The following is a 19122-nucleotide window of genomic DNA, read 5'->3' as shown; positions in this document are numbered from 1 at the left end:
TCAACCTACAGTGTGTTACTAGTACTCATTCCAAGAAGTGTGATAAAGAATTCCTCTACTGTAATGATGAGATTGTGAGTTACCTTACATATATATTTTTATGTTATATATTCTGCTCCAATTACTTTAAAACCAGAATCTCCATTTAGAGTTTGTAAAGCACATGTTGACGTTATACCTTTTTCATGGCTTCCATCTTTTTGACAGGATTTATCATTTCTCCATATTTATCCACACTTAGGCCTTAACTAAAGGGCTTCCCAGGTGGTGCTAGTGGTAAAGAACCCATCTGCCAAGGCAGGAGACACCAGAGATGTGGTTGGATCCCTGGGTTGGGAAGATCCCCTGGAGGAGGACATGGCAACCCACTCCAGTATGCTTCCTAGAGAATCCCATGGACAGAGGAGGCCAGCAGGCTGCAAAGAGGTTGGGCATGACTGAAGTGACTTAGCACAAGACAGCACACAGGCCTTAACTATCTTTTCTGACTGAGTAATTAATGTGAGAATAAAAAACCCCAACTCCTACAAAATCTATGAGTTGATGCCTGCCTTGATCGCCAACCTTCATTTATACCATGTTCTTTCTTGCTCCCTAAGCCAACTGGCAATTTGATTGTTCCTAAAATTCATTATGAGTTTCCCTGCCTCAGAGCTGTAGCATTTTCCACTCTATACCAGGAATGTTCTTTCCCTGTTTTCATGCGGCTGGATTCTCTGTTCCATCAGCTTGAGGTAAGCCAGCACCTCTGCATGGAAGCCTCATCACTGTTGCATTATTTTCTGTCAGAGACCCTGATAGAAAATAAGCTCCTTTTGCTGTGGTTCAATTGTTCATTGTCTGGATCTTTTATGAGAAAGTGAAGTCTTAGGAAATAGGAACTTTTTTGTCATGTTCACTGCTACTTCCCCCTGCCTGGTACCTAACATGTTAGTGGTAAAAAAAAAAAAAAAAAAAAGAAAGAAATTGTTGAATAAATGAATACAAGTGGGTTGCTGCTTGTATGTATCAGACCACATCTTCCAGGGAAGCAAATACCCTTTTACTCCTTCAATATTCTTACTGACCTAAAATTTCTCTTCTATGTTATCCACAATTTTTGCCCTCCTGTCTGTAAGGAGATAAGCCTTTCTTTCCAAGGTTTTTCTTCTAGCCCATCTCTTCTCAGATCTTCTATCTGTTAGCTCCTCTTTACCTGTTTAAGTCTTCTTTTATCTTGAAATAATCTTTCCCTGAACTTCAAGATCAAGATGGAAGACTAAAGGCTCTCTTTCTTGAAATCAACCAAGAATAAGGGGAATGAGAAACAAAGAGACCAACTGGAGAAAGAAACAGCCCGAATCCAAACATCACTCTACTCAACCGGCTGCCAAGCATTAGGGAACTTGAACTGGGCCAGGAAGAGACTCTGATGTAAGAAACAAGATCGGAGGGCTCTGTGGTCCAGTGAGCAGAACAGAGCGATCCTACAGGTGGCCCAGTGAAAGAGACACACAATGACCTCTGCTGGGAACCCGAGGTCTGAGGTGCAGGGGAGCCCTGGGGAAACATTCAGGGGTCAGAGGTGATGATGTTCGGTGTGCAAGTGGGCCAGTATGCTCTCTCTGCAAGAAGCAGGATGTGGTCATCCGGAGGTAAACAAGGCAGGATCTGTGATAGCCAGCCTGAAGGCAGTGTTCCTGCTTACCTGATGAAGACCAAGCTTCCTATCACCATGCAGCAGGACTGTGAGCAATAAGAATCAAGGAGACAGAAATGACTCCAGCCCAGAAAGCAGCCATTCTCCAGGGGAGAGCAGAGGTGGGAAACAGAAATTCAAGCTGCCCTGTACAAGTTCCTCAGCCTGTCTCCAGTTCTAGCTTTTCATAAAAAGCTAGACAGGAAAGACAAGCAGATTTAAGGATGAGTAATTATTTAAAAAAAAAAAAAACAGCATGAAACATATCCATAGATACCACAAAAAAAAAAAAAAAAAAAAGGAGAGAAATAGAGTTGAATATGACCAAAATGGGGGAGGGGACAACAGAACACTGCAAACCAGAAAATGTATTAATTAATTTATGATCAAATAATTCTTTTAAAAAAAGCAGTCAAAGACAAAAAATTGGGACTTAAAGAAGAGATGGTAGAGCAAGAGGATAAAAGTGAATGGATAGAATTATCGAAAGAAATAAAATAAAAATTAAAACCACATAAAACTGAAAGTCGCATTATAAGCAGTAAAAGGAAAAACTGCCTTTGGTGTAGACAGTGGGGGTTTAGCTCTCCTCCGTCTAGTGGACTAGATACGCTGAGAAACCTTCCTGCTGCGAAACGCTAGGTCCTAAATAAATTATGACAAATATACTTTCAAATATACTGCTGAGCAGACAAGAAAGGAAGGGAAATCACTAGGAGCCGAAAAACCCATGCAGCCAAAAAAGAACAGGAAAAACCTGAACCGCAGCAAACACAGAAGCTGAGCCTGCCCCGGAGGCAAACGGCAACACTAAAATCTGAGTGTCAGAGAACTGTGGCCACAGAGATGGATGACAACGGCCTTAGGCCCATGCAAGTCTGTGGAGTGGGTCCTGAACCCGAAAGGCCTGGCCCACAGAGGGCCCATACCTTCCATGAAGGGATAGGCTACAGAACGTGCCCTTCATCAGGGTTACATAAATTACTTTCTGTTTCTAACTGCTAAGGTTGTTTTCATCATAAAAGCTTCATTTCATTGAATTTTATTCTGCACTGAGATCTTCCATTTGCCTCCTTTATCTTTATAATCATGGAAGCTACAGGTGGTAATTAAGAAAGTTCTGCAAAGTCAGAAAACAAATTTTATACTTATGTCAATTAACTGTAGTGGATACTGTAGTACTTCTCCCAGATGCCCTCTTCAGGGCCTGTGCATCCACCCTGCGGATGTTGGGAATATCAGTTACTGGCTACTGCCAGCTGCATCCCTCATTAGAATTGTCCTCAGCTGCAGGGAAAGGTCTTGTCTAAAGCCGTGCCCCTTTCCCAGGGGCAGTCTAAACCCAAGGACACAGAGACCCAGCCGCTTCACCTCAATTTAAGGCAACTCTGAAGGGTCATCCCTGCTCTAGAGCTCCCAGGATGTCTGTTACAAGCTGTTCACAGGGAGGCCCATCTAAGACCATGCTATTCATGCATAAGTGCAACAGCCAGACATTTTAAAATATGAAAATACCTGTTGTAAATCAATCAGCATACAGAAATGTACAAAAATATGTTGCAATCTCACCCTGTACTTTAGTTATTGCCAAAAGGACGGTGATATCCTTCAGGACTTTTTTACAAGCATGTTAAATGCATTCCATACATTATTTTACAAAATCAGGTCATACTATATCTAGTCTTATGCAATTTAATTTAAAAATATTTTAAAGAGATATCCCATTTTTCTGAAGCACTTCATAGTACCCCACTGGATGCTATGCACCATCATTTATGCAAGTACTAACTAATAAATGGGGCTTCCCTCATAGCTCAGTTGGTACAGAATCAGCCTGCAATGCAGGAGACCCCGGTTCAATTCCTGGATTAGGAAGATCCACTGGAGAAGGATAGGCTACCCACTCCAGTATTCTCGGGCTTCCCTTGTGGCTCAGCTGGTAAAGAATCTGCCTGCAATGCAGGAGACCTGGGTTTGATCCCTGGGTTGGGAAGATCCCCTGGAGAAGGGAAAGGCTACCCACTCCAGTATTCTGGCCTAGAGAATTTACAGTCCATGGGGTTGCAAAGAGTTGGACATGACTGAGCAACTTTCAATTTCAACTAATAAATGTGTACATTCATTCTAATTATCACAATTTTGAATAATGTTGCAATGGACATGTTATGTGTATGGTTCTCACACCTACCTAAGAACCTCAGGGGAATAAATGACTAGATGTGAAGCTCTTGCATCCCGCTCACCACTGTCTGTCGAGCTGACTTTCACAAAGGCTCCTGCGTCATTCTCCACTCTCAGCACCCTCGGTCTTTATTCCAGATCCAGGCTACCATGTTCCTCTCCTGGACTATTGTGGTTGCCTCTTATCTTGACCCACTGGCTTCAGTGTCCTCTTAATTCTATTTCTGCTTTATCGTGATCTCAGAATGTTTAAGTTATGAAAACAATTAAGAATTTCCCAGTTTAAAACTTCCAATGGGTCCCCCTTGTTTACAGAAAAAAATAAAAACTCCCTCTGTGATCAGGCCACAAATTCTCCATGCAGTCTCTTTCCAGCTTCTTCCAGAAACCCAGTTACCACGCTACATGTTGTTTTCCAAACTCACCACACACCTCCAAGGACCCATTCCTTTGTGCTTTTTATAACCATAGCTTAAAATTCATTATAATTTTTTTTTCAAAATTCAAGGTCAATTAGTGTTACTCTGATTGTGCAGCTGTTTCCTGCACAGAGTAGGAACTCAATGAACATTTGGGGAGTAAATACTTTTGGTTAATTACTCTGGAAAAAGGAAGAGAAGAAAGGATCAGAGATGGAGAAAAATTGCCAAAAATCATGGATCTAACACAACATACATGTGATACTACAGGACAGTAGCATGAAACAAGTTGGAAGAATCATTCTTCCCTTCAAAGTTAATAAGTGCATTCATGGAACTTCAAGCATCTCAACAAGGCTGATGTGACCAGGTACACCTTCCTTCTGGCAAATTCACATCCAAAGGTAGAGAAGCAGTACTGATTTAGAATATTTGCTGGTCCTAACTGATACTTGGGTCTTGTCTTGCCCCCATGGAGCCATGCTACCTTCCATACTCAAAGTTTAGATGACAGGCTCTCTTATTCTTATGTCATCTTTGAGATGCATGCTTTTCCCTACAACACCAGCTTGTGGGGCTGGGGCCCTGTGACCTAGAGTCTCCAGACTCCCTGTCCAGGGTCATGCCCTGTATACCCCCTGTGCCTACAGGCTGCAATGGCACCAACCACATGGTTCCCTTGATTCTGGCTCTTCCCAGAGACTCAGGCATCTCTGCCTGGCCCGTTTGAAACATGGAAATGATCCGTTTTTTAATTAAAGTTTGCTTTTCTTTCCCACCAACAGAATCCAAATTGCCTGGGGTGGGCCCCTATTGGTGGCAGTCTTCTTTTGTGAAGAGTGATGTTTGAAGGCTTATTATTGCATTGGGTTGAGAGCATCCTAGAGGTGGTGGGCCTGGCAGGAAGGTGGTGTGCACAGTGAGAGGGCAGAGTAGAGAAAACAGGCGGCTCTGCAGGCAGAAACTCTGTGCATCCCACTTTCTGGTCATCTGCCAAACTTAGAGAAACAGGGACAAAACACAAATCACCTTATCATTGTGAAATCGAATCAGAAATTAAAAATCTTCCCATAAATAGCAGGAAACAGACGCAGATGGATCACTAATGGTCTGTCTCTAGGCTCACTCTCTTTTGATATCTGGTTACCTTATGCCTTACCCAGGTGAGGTGACTCCAGAAGGTGGGTCACTTTAGCATTCTAATAACTAATCCTCTTTTACGGGTTCAAAGTTGTAAATTGATCCATTTTAAACTGAATTCCACATCTAAATAAACTGAGTAAGGGTTCTCTTACTCTCTGTCAAGTGATGGTAAATAGAATAATTAAACAATCCAGGAACCTCACGCAAGACTACCTTACTATGTTAGAAAACCACTGCCAATCAATTAGCATTGATATGAGTTTCTTTCTTGAAAAACAATTTGGACTTTTTGTCATAAAATCCAACTCTATTGCCATCTCTCTCTTTTTAATAAAAGGGGACTATCGTCTAGTTATTTAATATGATTATATTAAAATGAGTATTCACAGGATAGCTATAAGCACATAAGAGAAACATCCAGCTAACTGCAACTTGAATTTAAAGTTCCACCTGAGGATAAAGAAAAACCTAAAGTAATCTAATTGAATGAAAGTTAATTATGTAAGTAATTAGTGCATCCTTTTGTAGAAGCATCCTAAGTTAGGTGGCTATGCGTCAATGATTCCTATGTTCAGTGCCTCAGGTATAGTATCAGAATGGCCCTACCAGAACACTACTGTAACAGTGGAAGATAAAGCCTGAACAGATTAAAGCTGCCCAAGAAGAATTTGTTAACAGCAGCAAACTGGTCATCATAGTTGGTTAGGCTTATGGGTATTAAAGAATAAGAACTGTCTTCACAGGGCACCCAAAGCCAGTGCTCTTGGACAACCCACATAGGGTGGAAAGGGAGGTGAGAGGCAGGTTAAGGATGAAGGGGGGGGACACATATATACCTGTGGCCAATTCATGCTGATGTATGGCAAAAACCATCACAAAACTGTAATTTTCCTCCAATTAAAATAAATTAATTAATAAAAAAAACCTAAGTTAAAAAAAAAAGACTTGTCTTCACCTCTGTATAGAGGAGGGGGTCCTCTGGCCAACCAGGGCAGCATTCCAGTCTACTTAGCAAGTCAATCCTTGGGATACAAAAGGATGGCTCAGATCATAGTAATTTGACTACCCACCACTATCATCATCCATTTGTCCCCTGTGCCTTGATTTTGAGTTCACCCGGGATTCTTCTGGCTATTCTTTGTTGTCTTCAAAGTTGTTCTGCCCCTAGGAAAAGCTTACAGAGACTCCAGTTGGCCTGGCAACCTTTTTGTAAGTATAAATGACTTAATTATCTTTCTGAGCTACACTTCAGTCTATATTCATTTAGTTAGCCTGAGTTCATTTACTGAGAGAAGAATTCCTATAAAACAGACTCACAAAATTGAGTGTCTGGGTCTTTGGTCCCTGGCTATCATGGTATTTGAGTACTATCCCAGCTGGGACACCCACAAATGGCCACTCACTGCCTTTGAATTGCTATAGAGATAAGAGAGGGAGGAAGCTAAGGTTTTCTGTGTTTTGCTTATTTTAGATTTACGCACGAACAATGAAAACATGCAGCAAGCTCTATCCACAGTTTGCAATGGGAAAAGACCCTTTGCAGAGGTTGGTGTGTGTTTTTTAGTATCATAACAACATGCCAATGTTCCTTCTTTTTCCTGCTATGAACAATTTACCCATTAAATTCAGAGCATGACGATCCTAATGAGAATACATCTGCAAATGAGAACACATGTGCAGTTTTCCTATTACAAAAGCAACAAATGCTTGTTGTGGCAAGTTGTGTGGATTTTCATTTTTGCCTTTAAATCATTCTGTGATGATCTATGCTGTATAAACAAAGAGGAAGGAGTCAAAAAGCAAATCATCTTTGGAACCCAAATGGCTCAAAGATGCTTGCATGCAGCCAGAGCGTCAGCAATCCGTCTGCCTGATAGCACTTCACGAGTCTTTTTCTTGGCATTTGGTCCACCTGAACTCCCTGTCATTTGCTAAGGCCCCCCCTTCTAGAACAGCTGACCAATTATGGATTTTTTTTTTTTTGGTTCAAGAACCCTTCTCGTCAATTAAGAACCAGGAGGTTCTACTAAACTAATTACTTTGAGGATCAGCATCTCAGGAAGGTGCCAAGACTGGGGAGAAACATCTGTTTTGATGCTGATCTGCTCACAGAGCAAAGAGACCCAAAGAAAATCTACTTCGTATGCATGATCCCCCAGCCTCAGACCTTTCTTTCTTTCTCCTTCTTACCGCCATTTTTGCCTGAGACTCTTCAAGCACACAGCACCAAACATTTCTGACCGGATCCAACACGACAGGCATTATTCTCTAGACAGGACTGCGCAAAACCAGAAGGGGCTCTGAAAGCCAGCATGGCAGCAGCTTCCCCTCGGCGGTGCTCCAGTCCTCTTGCCGGCATCACAGTCTGTAGGGATGTGGGCATGGTGACTGTCTATCGCCTCTTGTTTTTATGAGATCCCCTAATAGAGTAACGGCTTCCCAGGTGGCTCAGTGGTAAAGATGCCGCCTAACAATGCAAGAGACACAAGAGACGCAGGTTCAGTTCTTTGGTGGGGAAGATCCCCCGGAGTAGGAAATGGCAACCCACTCCAGTGTTCTTGCCTGGAGAATCCCACAGACAGAGAAGCCTGGCTACAGTCCAGGGGGTTGCAAAGAGTTGAACATGACTGAGCCCAAAATGCATTTATGCACTAATAGAGTAAGTGAAATCGTGTGAGAGCATCTAACATAGTATCTGGTGTATAGCACTCAATAAATGTTAACTGAATTTGCCAGAAGATCTAGTTTCTCCCCATTTTGCTAGTTTGCCTCTTTTTTTTCAAGACAAAGTACATAAGTAAGTTGCTCTGTGTACCCTGAAGCGTAACACAGAAGACGCTTATCCAAATAGGCAAGAAGATTCACAGGCGGCCTTTGCTGAAGGCTGCGGAGGCCCAGAAGGCTGGGACACTTTGATGAAGTGATTCGGCTCAGACCATCTCAAATCCTTGTCAAAAACAGGAGGGGGGATACATCATAAATTTTAAAAAGGAAAGCAGAGTTAACCGAAAGCTCTTGATGAAGCAGAACAAGATGGCTCTTAGGAATCCTTAGTAAAATATTTCACTGAGTAGGCACCATTATGTATTGGATCATTTCTTCTCAAAAATATTCTTTTGCAATTGTGTACCTCTGAACTACGCCTTCTTAGAAACCCAGAGATGGTTTACAGATGATGCTAGATACACTTAATAGTCATTTTTTTTTAATTGTAGCTAATTCTACTGACAAAACCTTATTTTCACATATTAAAAACAAACATATTGGGTAAAATACATGGTGGCTTAAATCTGGGTCCAATTGTTGAGACAAGAAGACAAGGCAGGAAAATGTTCTTTCCTTGCCAAAATTTGTACTTTATAAAGTAGCCTGTAAAACCGTAGGAAACCATTGGCTTGATGGTGCCAACGAAATAATATATCACAGGGAAACAATAATAAGCACAAATGAACAGGCTTTTGTTAAACAGCCTCAAGGAAAAAGATAAACAGTGACTTCTGAGCCACGTAATGCCTAAGTCCCTTTCTCATTTTTTGATGTATTATCCTAAATGAGATACTGTGACCAGCTTGGAGTTCACGTATATAGCGGAAAGTGTCTATCAGGTGAATGATAAAAAGCAAGATTGGGTCTGGATTGTCAAAAAACTTAGAGTACTTGCGAAAAGCTTCATGATCGGAGCGCTTGTGTTCAAGCCCAGATCGCACCATTTCCTAGCCATGGACCTCAGGCAAGGGACCTGGGAAATGGGAACCCTGTCGGTCAAGCTGTACTCTTCTGTGGAGTAGGAATGACAGACATTCCTACCTTGGGGAGCTCTGAGGATTAACAGACTATAGCCCTTAGTCTGGTCCACAGCAGGACGTAGGAGAAGCAAGTTCTCATTCAGACTTTTCAGGCTCTTGAGTTGCTATGGGTTTTGTCACTATGGGAAGAAAGATGGCGAGAAGTTTCAGAAGGTAAGCTATAAATGGACCTGCTGGTCCCCAGCAATTGGAGAGCTGGAAACAAAAAGAAAGGTAACAGCGAATGCCTCTGAGTGTGTGGCAACTTCTTTAGAACTCTAAGGTAATTTGGGAGGGAAAGGGGTACAGGTAGATTTTTTTTTTTTTTTTACTTAATGAAAATGATTTTTTGTGCTTCCCAGGTGGAGCTAGTGGTAAAGAACCTGTCTGCCATGCAGGAGACATAAGAGATATGGGCTTGATTCCTGGGTTAGGAAGATACCATGGAGGAGGAAATGGCATCTCACTCCAATATTCTTGCCTGGAAAATCCCATGGACAGAGGAGCCTGGTGGGTTACAGTCCACGGGGCCACAAGAGTCAGACTTGACTGAGTGACTGAGCGTGGCAGCACAGCACAGAAGATGATTTTACTGTAATGATTACACGTTTATTTCAATGTGCAGCAGAGAAATATACCCAGCATGTCAATTCCCATCACAGATTTTATGGTTAGGACAAGGCTAACCCTGAGTATTTAAAGCATTTTTTAATGCAAGTTGATTAAAAGTAAACAATGCAGGTTCCAGCTGAGAAGCTGGTTCATAAGTGATGGAGGTAGGGGAATGCCAGATTAGGGGCTGTCACCAGCCTGACAGTGCTTTGGGCTTTTGTTGGGGGGCTTGGGACCCTCGGAGGATTCAGGGCAGGTAGACGTGCGGGGACTAGAGAGCAAGAGTGTCAGGAGCAGCATGGGAACCTGAAGGATGCTCTCTGCCCCTTGGACCGCTCTTCCTTCTCTGCCGTCTGATTCCCCCCACCCAGCCTGGGCTGCAGCTGTGATTTAGGAAGTATCACGGCCCAGGATGTGACCGTGGGGAGTGGCGGACGAGTCAGACAAAAATGTTTCCGTATCAATGATTCTAGGGGCGGTCTTCTTTTGTTGACTCCATGCTAATTTTGACAGCAATCTCCTGGGTGTGAGCACTCGTGTTATTTTCTGGGCATGGGAGCACTGAGGCTGTTTCTGTTAAGTTATTTGTGTTTGTAGGAAGGCAGTCATTCTAATTCTGTAGTTGATTGTGATGGAGAAGGCAATGGCACCCCATCCAGTACTCTAGCCGGGAAAATCCCATGGATGGAGGAGCCTGGTGGGCTGTGGTCCATGGGGTCGCTAAGAGTCGGAGACAACTAAGCGACTTCAATTTCACTTTTCACTTTCATGCTTTGGAGAAGGAAATGGCAACCCACTCCAGTGTTCTTGCCTGGAGAATCCCAGGGACGGGGGAGCCTGGTGGGCTGCCGTCTATGGGGTCACACTGAGTCAGACACGACTGAAGCGCCTTAGCAGCAGCAGCAGTTGATTGTGAAGGTGAAGAAAGGGAAGTGGCCCTTCTTACGATTAAGAGGTGAGGTGATAAAAATGGGCACAGAAAACTCTTCTCCACATGTGCCTTCCAACCTGGGCACACCACTAATTTATGCTTAGGATTCTTTCCTGTTTCGCGTCCCTCCCCAGCCTTCCCTTGGTAAATACCGGACACAGTGGTAGGAACCCAGAGAAGCAGAAGAGCAGATGGGATGGCGGGGCCTTTTCTGGTTCCCTCTGGGTCACAGCTCCCTTCATTTTCCTCATGTTGCACCAAACTTTTGGGGCCACCACAGCCCAAACTCCTGGTACATGTTGGTCCTTATGGGAAAATGAAGCACAGACCTAAGAACAGGGGAAAGGGCCATTCCGAAGAGGGAAACTTCTTGGAAAAGTTTCTTCATAAGTGCTTAGCAGACAGAGGGCAGGGCCACCTGTGAACTGTGGCTACACACAATCTCTCCCCTCACCATCTCTCATCTTCCCACCTGTGTCTCCAGGACATATCCCCCCAAAGCCGGAATCATGCCTCCACTTTTGTTCCCAGGAAAGTTTGAAAAAGGCAGGATGAATGAAGTCCTATCTGGGACTGGCTCTTTGTGGCAAAATAAGCAAATCATTAGCATGGTAATTGCATGAGGAAAAGTTAATACGTTTTGTGTAGGTGGAACGTCTACTAGCTCCTTCCTTGGGGGGAAATGTTCCTTTTCATATTGGCTGATTTAACCCAGCACATTTTGATCCAGCTAAAACAGGTAAGAGTTACCTCAAAACGCCCACAGGGGCTGTGTAGTAATTTCAGGAACACCCACACAGCAAATTGTTGTTTCTTTTTCTACAAACAAGGAGATGGTTCCGAGGCAGAGGATGACGGGAAGAGTAAGAGAGAAACTGAACTAGATGGATACGGAGGGAGGGAGGGAAATATGCAGAGAAGAAAGACAAAAAATGAAAGTGTTTCTTTTTTCTTTCCTTTAAAAAAAAATCAACAAATAATACTGCATCTTGTTCTTGGTCTCCCAAACAAGGGCATACAAAAGATCTTGATTTGGGGGGGAGGGGGTCATATTTTTGAGAACAGGAATCATATACAATATTAGTGTTACTGAATTAACATCAATTATGTTAATTATTGGGCTTCCCTAGGGGCTCAGATGGTAAAGAATCTGCCTACAATGCAAGAGACCTGGGTTCAATCCCTGGGTCGGGAAGATCCCCTGGAGAAGGGAATGTCAACTCACTCCAGTATTCTTGTCTGGAGAATTACATGGACAGAGGAGCCTCCAGGCTACAGTCCATGGGGTCGCAAAGCGTCGGACACAACTGAGCGACTAACACAATGTTAATTATTAATAGTATAATTAACTAACAATTCTACTTTTTCTCGATCATGTATTTCAAATCTATATCTTGCTTATAGATATAAATATAGGAAAAAGATATCTTCATTTTCTGAGATATATCTGTGGCTCTTTTGCCCAGAGAGAGTGGGAACTCTGTGAGATGGTCTAGAGAACATGATAATTCTCTATAATTTCTAGGGGACTATCATTTCTTTTTAATTTATTTTTAATTGGAGGATAATTGCTTTACAATGCTGTGTTGGTTTCTGCCATACAACAAGGTGAATCGGCCACAATCATACACATGTCCCATCCCTCCTGATCCTCTCTCCCAACCTCCACTCCATCCTATCCTTCTAGGTTGTCACAGAGTACCAAGCTGGGCTCCCTGTATTACAGAGCAACTTCCCATTAGCTATTATTAGAGGCAGATTTTACTCACTGAACCTGGTGTCTACATTATCTGAGTTGCTGGACTAAAGCAGCGCTACCTGTGACAAATTTCCTATGGACTTTCAGAAAATGAACATAAGCCATTTAGTCAATCATGTAACATATGTGATCTTCTTTGAGAAGCATTTCAAATGTCAGATTTAGATAGCTGTTCATGATAATACTGCTGAGACGACTCCCAAAAAAATGGTACTGGCAGAGACTGAATGGAAAAAAATCTGCCTTTCTTGGCTCAGAGAATATCCATGATTAGTTGCATTGGTTTTACAGTATCTTTTTATATCAACACAGATAAACAATAAATTACCTGAGATTCTATTAGTTTTTACTTATTTTACATGTAGTTATTAGTCTCCACAACGTTATTTCTATTTCTTGAAACTAGCAATTTTGTTTGGGCAGCAGTGTGCCTAACCCATAAGGCACATTAAGATGAATCATAAATGATTTAAGCCCCATGGTGACCTCATTCCCTGCTTCTCCTCCTTGCTCTCCCAGCATTCCATGCAGCGGGCTCTAGCCACGTGAGAGTCCTCACCAATGAGACCTATGGGGACGCTGGCTGATGGAGCTTCTAAGAAAGGTCTGTTTGCATGACGAAAAGACAAACCTTTTGAGGAGAGCTCCCTTAAGACAGTCTTCCTCTCCCTGCCTTGAACATGGCTGCAAAGGATATGGTATGTGGTGGTTTATCAGCCCTCTAGGGATTGAAAGTAGCAAGTTCAAAGAAAGTCAGCACTCCAGAGACAGAAAAGTAGAAAAGAGAAAACACATACGCATCAAATGATAATACTGAGCCATACTACCCTAAAACTTCCTGCTTCCAGACTTCTTTTACGAGACACTGAATATATTTATTGTTTAAACCACAGTTGGTTGGATATTCACTCAAAAAACACTGAATTATTTAGACATTGCTTCTGACGCTTGGGTTACGGCAGTAAACCAAACACACAAGCTCCCCAACCTCACAGAGCGCGTACCAAGTCAGAGAAGACAAACCGCAGAAATCAAAGAATAAGCATACAATGTGCCCGGTAGCAGTGATCATGATGGAGAATACAAAGCAAGTTAAGGGGACAGAGAACGACAAGGGCTAATTTATAAAGTTTATTCACGGAAGCTTTTCAGAGGTGAAATAATTCGAGCAGTCTTGAATGATGTGACAAAGTAAGCCCGGTGAGTATGTGGCGATACTCTGTTTCTTAAAGCTGAAAGCATCACTAACTTACACATCCAGGAAGTTTTTTGTCATTATTCAAAACAGAGCTCTGATATCATCATTTCTGGGAGGTCTTTTAGGACTTTCTACTCACTAAAATAAATTCCTTCTTCTTGCAGGCTACTTCTATACCTATGTGTATTGTTATACTCTTCATGTCTTCTTGTAATTCACTTCTTGAGATAACTTATATAAAGTTGCCTTCTCTAGACCGTGAGACCCTGAAGGGCAAGATCAGTCACACTGTCTTGGCTCCTAGCAATACCTGGGAAGCTCCATATACCCATAAATAACTACTGATTTGAATATAACTTCTGTTCTTTGAATGCTCTGCCTATAAATGAGTGAGTTATAATAAAATGTTGTTAAAAGTGCAGTTATAGTTTGTGTTGAAGGAATTTGTTTTGCAAGCTGACTTTGGTGAGTTAGCATGATTGTATACAGATTAAATAGTTCAAATACACAGAAAATCTTTGGTTTTTATTTAGGAGAGAAGAATATATAAGATGGTTAAGCAGCAACTCAGTTCCCTATCAGGTAATCTGACTGGTCATATTATGTCCTTGGCCTTTTGAAAAGACTATCAAAAAGGTGATCATAAACAATGAACCTAGGTTATGTAATGATCATCTTCTGAGCATTTCTCTTGGAATGGGAGGAAAATGCTCCTTTTGCTTACTGATCTTGAATGAATCTTCATCTCTAAACCTTCCCCCTTGCACAACTCAATGCACACTCATTTCAGCACAGGGGTAAAGCCTAAGACTGACTCAATGTCAAAGAACTAGGTTTAACCATAAAATATGACCTAGCAGATATTATATTCTTAACTTCAAAGATGGCGAGATAGGGCATTGGAAGAAACTTAAAACATCAACGAAGGCTTAAAGAAAAAATAGAAAAGAGTTTGGTTTTAGGTACTCGTGTGAAAATTTAATAAAGAGAGGATCAGGAGATAGTGTATTTAATTCCAAGTTTTCCCTTAATATCAAAATAGAAGAAAAGACATTTGCTTTTATTTACAATCTCAAATGGAACCAAATTTCCTTCCTTTGTGTTATGTGAACAGACATTAATATTAATAACTAATATTCATCAATAAATTTGCTTTCCATTTAAGCCAATCTCCTACCTCTGAAAATCAGAAATGAATATTTTTTTAAATTGTAGAAGTATGACAATCTAAATTCATATCCATCAAAATTTTTTTCTGAAGGATGGCTTAGTTAGCTAGTGTATCAATAAATGAAGACTTTGAAGAATCTCCTTTTGCACATAATTGCTAGATACTTTTTCTTTGAGTATGCATCTAAAATTCCAATTTCCATTCTCCATGTTTCCCAAAGAAGCAAGTACCACATAGTTCCCATCATAAGCAAAAGTGAGTTTTACAGGGATCTAGACTAGGTTTCTCCATGTCAAATCTTCACAAAATCTTTATAAGAACATGATTATCACACCAGAAAAGGGTTACTTAACAGCTCTGAAACTAAACTCAGATGAAAACCTCAAATTCCAGAAAAGCTCATCCTGGCACATGCTGGCTTGCTCACAATATCTTGGATCCCACCCCAGGTTAGACCAGATTCAAATTTACAGGACTTTCTCAGACGGTTCCCTAATTTTTGAGACTGGTACATCCTCATCATTACCCACCTGCCAAAGTTAGTTAAGCAGCAGCCCCACATCAGGTCTAGAGCTACCTAAGTGAGCCTGGGTCAAAGATGTACCAAGAAGGTGGTGAGAGCAGATTATGTGCATCCTGCCAGCTGAGCAGCTGTGGGTGAATGGGATGCACAGACTTGAACTGATGGAAAATATGACTGTTCTTCATCATTAAACGAGCTGCTTGGGCCTACAGATGGCTACACATTCAGGACTTTTGAAAGAGGCAATTTCATACTCATCAAACTCATTTTTTACTACTCTTATTTTCTTTTTCTTTTTGGTTGAAAGCCTTTAGCCTGTTCTCTTAACTAGAAGAGTATCTGCCAGCATGAAAGTCAACGGAACTCACGGGAGACAAAAGACATTCTTGGTTTGATTGCTCCTAATAAACATCAGTGCTTCCAGACCACATAATGTCATAGAATTATTTGTAATGCTTCTTTAAAAGGGTGACAGGGTTCAGAAATGAACTGCACATGGTAAGATGAGACTCCCAGGGGTTGTCCCTGCAAAAATGAGCTGCAAGGCTTTGGGAGTGGTGGTGGTTTCCGGCCATTAGCATCACTAATCAAGGCCAGCTTTGCATTTATGGGAATCTACACAAATCAGGATGATACATGCTATGTTCACTCAAGCAACCCTGCCTGGTTTCTTCAAGTTTATGCTGAAACAAAGCTTCACCTCAATTATCTTGGGTTGGAATGCTTCATTATTTTTATATATCCTTGAGAGAGACAGACTGCATGAAGTAGAGGCATCAGGTCCATGGGTCACAGAAACATACTTAGCGCTTCATGCCCACATAAAGCAATTACTGTCGGCTCTCAATTAACCTCGTTATTAGAGGAAGCATTAGTGGAGAAAACACAAGTCCTAGATAACCTACCCAGGTCTTTCTTGCTGCCACAGTTGCAGCTGAGGTGAGAGAGACAGAAGTGATGGAAATGTCCAGAAAAGCTCAGGCGGCAGAGGTGTCTCTGGGAAGCGCTGAGTAGAGGTAATACATTCAGCTGCCCTTCTGCCCTCTTTCCAGGCCCACTGCCTTTTTGCCTTGTGTGCTAAAAGTCCCTTCAATTTCATGCCCAACTCTTTGGAACCCTATGGACTGCAGGCTGCCAGGATCCTATCCTCTGTCCATGGGATTCTCCAGTCAAGAATACCAGAGTGGCTTGCCATGCCCTTCTCCACGGGATCTTCTCAACCCAGGAATCGAACACACGTCTCTTATGTCTTCTGCATTGTCAAGTGGGTTCTTTACCACTACCACCACCAGGGAAGCCCTTTTGCCCTGCACCAAGAAGCAAAAGTGACATTGCTTTCCCCTTCAAACTTAGGGTTGACAAAAGTGTGGAGCTGAGAAAGCCCAGAGAAGGCAGCAGAGAAGGTCCTCTCTGAGGCTGGCAGTCAGAGCCTGGAGGTCCCTGGGGACTGACCACAGACTTCTAAGTGGAGTCTCTGCATCTTCCTTCTTCAGAGGCTCAAGCCACATCCCAGGCTTTCTGGGCACAGGGAAAGTGCTGGGATTTGCCCTTTAGTATTTTACTGTGCCAACCAACATGATACAAGGTGTTCAATTACAAATGTTATAACCAATCATTTGCGTACATAGGCATTCTTACACTACAGATTCCTACAAGTCCTGGGCATCACTGCTATTTCCATCTGTCTGATATAATGAATCCTTTGGGCTGGCTACCTCCCTCTCGGGCCAGGAGCCACAGGAAGAGTAAAGATGACACCTCTTCTAGTGATTCCCAGAGACACTGCTTCAGGAAGGGCTCATATGCTAACAAGGAAGAAAGTCTTAAGTGATAAAACTAATCTGGAGTGCTCGCTTCGGCAGCACATATACTAAAATTGGAACGATACAGAGAAGATTAGCATGGCCCCTGCGCAAGGATGACACGCAAATTCGTGAAGCGTTCCATATTTTTAGCCAGGACATGGAAGCAACCTAGATGCCCATCAGCAGATGAATGGATAAGGAAGCTGTGGTACATATACACCATGGAATATTACTCAGCCGTCAAAAAGAATTCATTTGAACCAGTCCTAATGAGATGGATGAAACTGGAGCCCCTTATACAGAGTGAAGTAAGCCAGAAAGATAAAGAACATTACAGCATACTAACACATATATATGGAATTTAGAAAGATGGTAACGATAACCCTATATGCAAAACAGAAAAAGAGACACAGAAATACAGAACAGACTTTTGAACTCTGTGGGAGAAGGTGAGGGTGGGATGTTTCAAAAGAACAGCATGTATATTATCTATGGTGAAACAGATCACCAGCCCAGGTGAGATGCATGAGACAAGTGCTCGGGCCTGGTGCACTGGGAAGACCCAGAGGAATCGGGTGGAGAGGGAGGTGGGAGGGGGGATCGGGATGGGGAATAAGTGTAAATCTATGGCTGATTCATATCAATGTATGACAAAACCCACTGAAATGTGGTGAAGTAATTAGCCTCCAACTAATAAAAAAATTAAAAAAAAAAAAAAACTAATCTGGAATTCCAGATCCTAATGAGCAGCTGGGGGAGACATAGAAGGGCAGGGGAACCTCTGAAGTCAAAGCAGAGACTAGGGCTCATCTGAAAGGAAAGCTGGGAAGTAGAGAGAAAGACAAGGGAGATATCATGAAACTGTATGTTTACATGAAAACAAAATTGGATAAAGATGATTGTTATTGTTTCGTCGCTCAGTTGTGTCCGATCCTTTGCAACCCCATGAAATGCAGCACGCCAGGCTTCCCTGTCCTTCACTGTCTCCTGGAGTTTGCTCAAACTCATGTCCATTGAGTTTAAAATTATATAAAAATGGTTACAAAGAGTCAAATTCATATCCTCTTTAAATATCACTTTATAATAAAATTAGTGCAATCTAGGAAGAAGGCATTTATCAACCAATTTTTTTTTTTTTTTTGCCTCAGAATGAATTCCTATGTGTTAGAGTGAGAAATCAGGTAAACAGACACAAAAAATCAAATGACAGAGTAAGAAACAATGGAAAATGCACGGTGATTACAGACCAGGATTCTTCCTTATATTAAAAAGAGAGACAGAAAGAGAAAAAGAGAGGGGCAGGAGGAGAGGGAGGCTCCATAAAGCTCAGGAAAAGTAGAATGCTAGTGACTATAAAAAGGAAAGTGGCTCATTTTAACAGGGAAAATTATGACCCAAATATTGACTATAAAATATCAGTGGACAAGAAAAAAATAAGAGAGAAATCAGTGAAACGGCACATTTCTGATTCATTACTTATTCTTTATATTCCTCTGTGAAGTTCATTGGTTAGGAAAGGTGCATACCTTATGTAATGAAAATATGATATTATGATTTTTTGGCTCAAAAAGGAGCATAATAAAGGCATTATGATGTCTCCTCTCTCTTTTAAAACACAGAGAAAACAACAAACATAGTGAAACATGGGGGAAAATATTGGATGTACTCAAATCAAACAAACAAGCAAACAAAAAGACTGCCATTCTTTTTACAAATCACAAAGCATGCATGGACTAAACTCAGGAAGGATACTGAAAGTGGACAAATATCTCAAGTCTCGAGCAGGATAAAATGTTTTAGGCTAAAGTGATGTCATAAATGTCTAGAGGGCATATGCAATGAACCTTTGATTAGTGTAGCAAAACATACAACTTAAGCTCAGAGACACAACCTGACACCACCTAACAGAAGCGGGCA

At 41.9% G+C, this 19122-nt stretch overlaps 1 protein-coding gene and 1 non-coding gene across 3 annotated transcripts in view; one reads left to right on the top strand and one right to left on the bottom strand.

The window, feature by feature from the left end:
• Positions 1 to 19122, bottom strand: part of AIG1 (androgen induced 1) — a 256927-nt gene that overhangs the window by 159101 nt on the left and 78704 nt on the right. The gene's annotated exons all lie outside the window — the stretch shown is intronic.
• LOC122434233 lies at positions 17247 to 17353 on the top strand. The gene has a single exon (XR_006267307.1). It is a non-coding gene; the product is annotated as a U6 spliceosomal RNA (small nuclear RNA).

This window comes from Cervus canadensis, chromosome 33, assembly GCF_019320065.1.
Source record: "Cervus canadensis isolate Bull #8, Minnesota chromosome 33, ASM1932006v1, whole genome shotgun sequence".
NCBI lineage: Eukaryota > Metazoa > Chordata > Mammalia > Artiodactyla > Cervidae > Cervus > Cervus canadensis.
The sequence above is the reverse complement of the archived record's forward strand: the minus strand, read 5'-3'. Positions and strand labels throughout refer to the sequence as shown.